This window comes from Pelmatolapia mariae, linkage group LG10_11 (genome assembly GCF_036321145.2).
Source record: "Pelmatolapia mariae isolate MD_Pm_ZW linkage group LG10_11, Pm_UMD_F_2, whole genome shotgun sequence".
Classification (NCBI taxonomy): domain Eukaryota; kingdom Metazoa; phylum Chordata; class Actinopteri; order Cichliformes; family Cichlidae; genus Pelmatolapia; species Pelmatolapia mariae.
Genome location: NC_086236.1, coordinates 63,736,101 through 63,743,386, shown reverse-complemented (window position 1 = coordinate 63,743,386; position 7,286 = coordinate 63,736,101).

Below are 7,286 nucleotides of genomic sequence, written 5' to 3'. Positions count from 1 at the left end.
CCGGTCTTTCTGCTCCGTGGTGCAGGCAACATGGAGATCAACATCACACGCGGAGACCTTCCAGTCAGAGAGAGCTAGAGAAAAAGGAGACTGTGGGGAAGTTGAGGAAGCAGCAGAGAGCGAGCCGCATGATGTACAACTGTAATTTGGCGCTGCAGCAGGTCTTGAAATTGCCTTGCTTTATCAAAGGCAACACTCCTCCTTCCCCTGTCCCTAATAAGTAAGCTTAACTAATAATGAAATAAAGCGAGCAGAACATACTTTTGCCTGTGATGTCATGCCCACTTCCGCACGCCGGTCCGCCCATCATCTCAGATCTCTTAGTATCATTACGACGACGATATTGCTATTACGTTCTTAATAAAACTCAGTCAGCGGTGTGCTATCTCCCATCTTTACATTTTATTAACCATGCTTATGAGAGATGAGGGAAAAATGATGTGGCTAAGTAAGACGTCTCAGATAGGTGACAGATGTAATACGGGCTACATGGGAGCTCCAGCGAGAGCAATTATCCAGCATAGACAAGGTAAGCTGGTGCTGAGATGATCTGACATCAAAAACTGTAAGCAAGGCAGTTAGTGGCACGATCATAGCAGTTCTGCTCTCTGCTCCAGTTTATAGTCAAAACTGGAGTTCCTAATAATGTCTAATACAAATATGAACTGCTCCAAAATATGCACAAGGCATCTTTTAAATCACAAAAAACAGATGCCTAGTCGTGTAACAGGATAAAGGGTGTTCAAAAGTTCTTTGTTTCTACCTTTCTTCTTTTAAAAAGATGGCTAACTTAAGAGATTTGTGTGTCTTCGTAATAAATAAATTGGGGTAATTGGATAACAGATTGCCAATCATAACAGAAAAGTAATAAAGGCATTATTTGGACAGTAATTGAGTCAGTAAGTCACTGCCTTGGTCCAGCTTCTTTGCTTACTCATTAACTATCCTCCTTCATTTTGGAGGCTTTATTTGTTATCTCTCTGGTACCTAGGTTAAAAAATCAGTCAGGTGGACAAAGCTTAAGTAAGGAAATACAACTTTCATGGGGATATTTTGGTATCCAATAAAAACCCATCCATGCCAAAAACACCACCTGATTTTCCCACAGCTGACACACTAATGGAAAACCTAGTTTGAGGTTTCTGTTGCAACATATCATTAAAGCAAAACAGACCTGTCATAAAGTGTTCACTTCTTTTTTTTTTGAGAAGCTAACCAGTATACCAAACTGCTCTACTACCCTTAATGTGCAGCAATGGGAGAAGCGGTATGAGGAGAGGGGAAAAGGATAACGACAGTGGGAGTTAGAGGAAGGGACAGGCGTCTCCTGCATTTTCTGGTCAGCCAGCAGAGCGTGGAGCGAAGGGGCCAGCGGGCCAGCAGCCAGCTAATGGGGACCAGCAGTGAGCACGGGGCCAGGGACAGCGCTGACAAAAGGAACAGCGACAGATGCCATTATCTCAGCCTCATGCAGATACAATGGAGCTGGACAACACGGGTCCTGACACTTGCAGACATTTGTGAGCGAGCGTGTGGGCCGAGAGAAGGGGGCATGTGTGTGTGTGTGTGTGCGCGTGTGTACACTGTGAAGTTAATAGAACACGATGGAGGAGAAGTGGATTATCATGGAGACTACAATTTCTTGGTAACACTCTGAGCTCCGCGGCACCCCTTGCATGCATGCGTGCATGCGCGTATGCAATTCACGTGTGTATTTGAGTATAGCCTACATGACCTCATCTTGTTACAGAAAGACAGCTGGATCAGTCACCCATCACTTGCTTAGAATTCAGGGGCATCGTGGAAAGCACACCACATTTGGTTTCATATTTCTCTGGGTGCTACTCTTGGACTTAAATTATGCAGCGTTCACTTCAACCAAGGATGTTCTGGTCATTTGGACAACCAAAAACGTGTCAGGGTGGGGTTTGCGAGGGGTGGGGGATATTAGCTGGCTGTGGTGATGCTTTTAGCAGGATTGGCAAAGGCAGAGAAGGGCTGTTAAGCAGCAGTTTTTGGGAGGGATAAGAAATGTGAGCTTTAGCCAGTGTAGTGCGGTGACATGGGACAGCGTTATTGACTGTGGCGGTGCATGCTGACAGTGGATTGTCAGCCCCTGCAGTCATTTGCCAGACTGAGCGAATGCAAGGATCAGAGTTCTTGGAGCTTAGAGAACGAGAGAAAAGAAAGTGAGACAGGGAGGGATGGCACGAAAAGGAGAGCAGAGACTGGCAGCCATACAAATGCAGGAATATAAACATAATACACACATAAAAAAACACACACACACACAAACACACACTGAGATGTGGGCGCCCCGCAGAGTGTCTGACACTGATGCTGCCAGACTAATCAGGGTACTCTCCCACTCTTTCACTTGCTCATTAGTGTTAGAGGAGAAGCCAGACAGTTGTGACGTTGCAACGAGGTTTTGTCTTGCCGTTGTAACCATGTTTGGTGTGAGAGGGTAAGCAGTGATTTTAAAAGTGTTTGAAACAGGTCTGTGACATACTTTGAATGCACTCTCACATGATTGAGCGGTAATATTTTTTGTTGTTGTTGGCTATGTAGAAGCTGTCTGCTTTAATAGATCAGTAACTTTAAAATACAATATCTGAATACATTTTACAGACTTGTAGCTTCTCATCTCTGTGTAAGAAGGAATTTGTGTGGCTGCAAGGATTCTAAAGGCAAAAAGCTGGCTAATGAAATCAGCAGAGGCTGAATATCTCAGATTCAAGAGAATATTGGAAAAAATCGGATATTTTTTCATCTATTGCTTGAGAAATTTTTCATATATTCAAGCCAGCCTTGACTCGCATTATTTTAAAATTCAAAACAGAAAAAGGGGGTCCAGGTGAAGACCTGCAGGAAAGCTATGACCAGGACACAGCGTTATGTTTGTGCCTGAAGTGCTTTCTAATTACTTAACATAACTTTATTTTGTCATTTCGGCCAACACCTTTGACATAATGCTTTGCCATTTGAGGTGTGGTGTATTCATTTTGTGACATATAATTAATACAAAATCCCTAGTTTACATGATGAGGTTTTAGGTCAGATTTGCTGACCTTATCATAACCGTTTTGCTCTTCAAACTAAACAAAAAAATTTATTAGCCATAGGTTGTGTTTTGTAACAGTTTATCTCAAAGTGTTTGTTTGATGCAACCTGTTTTAGTTAAAAAAAAAAAAAAGCATAAATCTCAGGATTTATGCATCCTTTCATATCAATCCACAGGTAACAAACGCAAAAAACAAAGCAAAACAATTTTCCTTCCTCTCCACTCATTTAGCTTCCCCTCATTTTTATAGGACTTTATTAATTCTCGAGAACACAAGGTGTTAACAAGTGACAAGATTCCAAAAGACCCTAGACCTTTCCTAAAAATAACATTTGAGGGAAAACCTGCTCGTGCATTAACCAGTGTGTCAGCAGTAAATCCTTCACAACACTCTCACACAAACTGACTTTATTAGCCGTTCCATTAATGCCCGTCTATTTTTTTTTATGTTTTCCCTTTACGGTCCCAGCATGACTTATACAACCACAGGTTTGCTTTTCGTGATTTGTTGCCCCTAAATGGAATAACAACAGCAAGAAGAATACCGAAACGGCTACTGCCAAGACATTACAAAGGCTCCTCGGCGCTGAACAGCACAAGGCAAAAGACTAGCGTTGTTATAGCTGTCAAAAAGGCCTCTGAGAATGCCCGCACCGAAGTGTGTTTAAAAGTGATGGAGTGGGCTTGAGTAAAGAGAGTTGGGAGCTTTTAATGCAATAGAACATGAGAAAACAAAAATCCTAAGGTCATATTTAAGTGTGTTATTGACTGGGGCAAAAACAAATCTAAACACAACTCATACATAGTACTTTAAAAGCTTAAACTAACTCAATAAAACTCACGTAGTTGAATGTGGGACCACTGAACAGCAGTCATAAAAAGAAGGTCTTTAAATAAACCAATAAAATGTATATTCAGATCTTAGGGAAAAGTACAGAAAAAAAATCAAGAGTAATGATGCAGAAAACTCCCCCTTTGTCTGGCATATTATTACATATCGCATTATTGATTTTTACTGAAGCATCAAGTAGTGTTTTCGTCTCACAACCGTGTCTAACTGCTTTATATACTGTTAATATAGTCAAGCAATCCCAAAACTACAAGTCAGGTCAGAAGTTAAATCGGAGACAGCCTGCGATGATTAATGTGGAGCAAAAAGGGCTTTCTGCACTAATCTGTATTCATTTTTTTAAGACCTGCAAATTAAACAGCAAGAATTTAACACATTAAACGATTTCCCTTTGGGTGCATGAGTTTTCTGTGCATCCCAAAAGAGTTGCAAATTGTTCTTGAAGTTTTACACCGTGACAATGCTGCTTTTACTGTATGTTATTAATGTTAGGCTGGGGCACAAAATAGGACTGTGTTAGAGTTTCAGGATATTAATAAGAAAGGAAAGTTGAATGAAACCAGCACTTGGGTCCAAATAGAAAAACCTAATAAATGCAGTGAAGGAAAAAAAAAAGAATGCCTTGCTCGGAACTATATTGGAGAAGAAGCATAAAGTCATTGAAAATGCCTTTTTCAGAGTTTCAAGGAACTTTGGTGCAGAAAGTTATGGGACTTATAAGAAAGGCAATGGGCATGGATACTAAAATAAAAATAGTGCTTCCATTTACGAATAGATGAACTTTGGAGGTGGCAGATGATCAAAGCAGCCAGATGATCAGACTGTAGATGGAGATGGCTGAGAGAGCAGGGGTCGCAGGGTTATGTTTGTCTTTGGACACTCTGTGCACACTCTTGACTGGGTGCTCACTCGTTTCCCTCCCAGAAAACTTTGGAAACTTGGGTGTAGTTTCTGACTTTCGTCCCTCCTTCCTTCTTCCCTTCCCTGTTTCCTTTCCCTCTACCACTCAATCTGGGAGTCATGCTAATGACCCCGCTGTCTGCCCTGGCAGTTTCTCATAACACAACTTATCAGCACAGAGCAGGAGTATGGGTATTTTTAAACTCTCTTGCACACACACACACACACACGCACTTACATGCATATAGTTTCTTACTATTCAGTAGACTCGCGGGGAACCTGTGCTGAGGTCCAGATTGAAAATGTGATGTGTGCTAATGCATTCAGAACAGAGGTGAGGTTGGTCCTTTCCTTTTCTGTAAGCCAGCAGTGGGAACACCAGCTCCAATATGGTAAGCTAGAAAGGCGAGCACATTACAGTGGCTGAGTAATGAGAACCATGGAGCTCCAGTCATTCCCACGTTCACACACACACACACACACACACACACGCACACAGAGGCTGGTCTGTGGGAGTGTGTGAAGCAGTATAAGACTCCAGCAGAGTAGTACCAGTGCTATCCTCTCCTGATGGTGATGCTGTGTGAAGTGCAGAGCTGTTCGACACAGACTCCAGCTGCTGCTGCCCTGTATTCAAATGGCACCACAAGACATCGGCACGCTGTCTCTTGGTTCTTATTAGACTCAGCCTCTCACTCTTTTTGTCTCTTGTCTTTTTCTTTTTTTTTTTCTTCTCCCAAACCTCTCAACTTATGTACACCCGCGGCATCCCACTTTTGCTTTGCTTCCCCCCCTCTCTCTCCGCCTCCCCTTTTCTTTACTTCTTTCCTCTTCTTGTCATGTGTTCTGTGCTCTTGTGACTGTTAGGCATCAATTTGTGGCACATCAAAAGATGTGGAGGGGGGGAAAGAGGATGCATGGGGAGAGAAGTTTATAAGTATTCTTAATTTATTTGCTGAGTGCCTTCAAAGGAACATCTGAGAATCTCAGCGCTTTATTTATGTCAATTGCTGTTTTTTTTGTTGCTTTTTTTATTCCACAGTCATGCAACTTTTACTTGTAAAAATCGAAGTGGGATCAGTCAGGTTGTGTACATGTGCTAAAAATACACATTGTAGCATGCAGCACATGTCAGTGTGTGCATTTGTATTTGTGAGTGGGTGTTCTGTGACAGCAAACATTTTCACGAAGCGTAATAGAGAGGTGAGACACTGGAGTTTGCAGCATGCTAGTTTTCCACTTTACCACGTGCACTCAGGTCCACACAAAGTACAAACAATGAGTCAGCCTTATATACAGTATATGAGGGATGTATGTGTGCAGGGTTATGGTGCACTGATGGTTATCTAAATGTGACAGGTGAGACCTGGAGACTTGGAACCGCCCCTGGTGGGCGGAGCTGGTCTGTCCTCCTTTTCATAAGCTCAGGTGTGGGCAATTAGGTATTCCTCAGCAAACCTGAAGCTGCAAGTGTGTGTGTGGTCCAAGTTGGGCAAGTTGGTGTTAACTTCTGTCTATGAAAGCTTGATGTGGGTCCCCCTAAACTTCTATTAGAACGGTGGGAAACATTGCTCCCGTGAGAACGGTACAGTGGACTTCATCGCCACTGACCCACAGTTATTAGGGTGTGACACGAACTTGTGGACAGAGTACCGAGCTGCTGCTTTGCCCGGTGGATTTCTGGTTGCGGGCAAAGGACCCGACACATCAGTGTGTTTTAATTTGTTTTAAACTGGTGTAAGTCGACAGACTGACTGTTGCGGCTGTCGATTGTTTTGTTTTGTTTTTGTTTTATTTTTTCTGTATCAGTAGGCACCACAAAGATTGATTCTTTTAGTATTTTAACCCTTTTCTTAAATGTATATATATTGTCACGAACGGTGAAGGCGCTGCAGGGAAAACAAATCCTTTTTTTTCCTCACCGCTTCTGCATGCACAGCGGTGGGCCTGAGTGAAGACGGCACTGAAGCTTTTGTTTTTCTCTATAGTGTTTTGCCCATTTTGGGGTCGTGTGTCAGTTGCCGTCCCTTTTTAACCTGTGTTATGTTGATTTGTTTTTAATGGTTCCCCGCAGCGCTTGTCCTGTCTCACGGGCAATCATACAGTTTTTATCGCTTTTAAATAAGGTAAAGTTTTTAATTGTTTTTAAGTGCCGCTGTTACATTGTTACTTTTATTTTGTATTAAAAATTTAAATCTTTTTAACTGACTGTGCGCCTACGGCTCTGTCCTATTTTAAATAGGTACCTACCACGGGTCACAAACTGGCGTTGTCGGACAGGACGAGCCTCTAGGTGTACAAGGCGATTAGTCAGTTGGGTTGTGTAAAATTAGTTTAATTTTTTTTTATGAGTGTGTATTTTAAACTGTTTTATATTTGTATTTATTTGTTTTTTTTAGGCAAAGCAGCAGCTGGTAATTCCTGGTGTTAACAAAGTGTAATCTGCATTTTAACATTGTAGGCACACTGAGG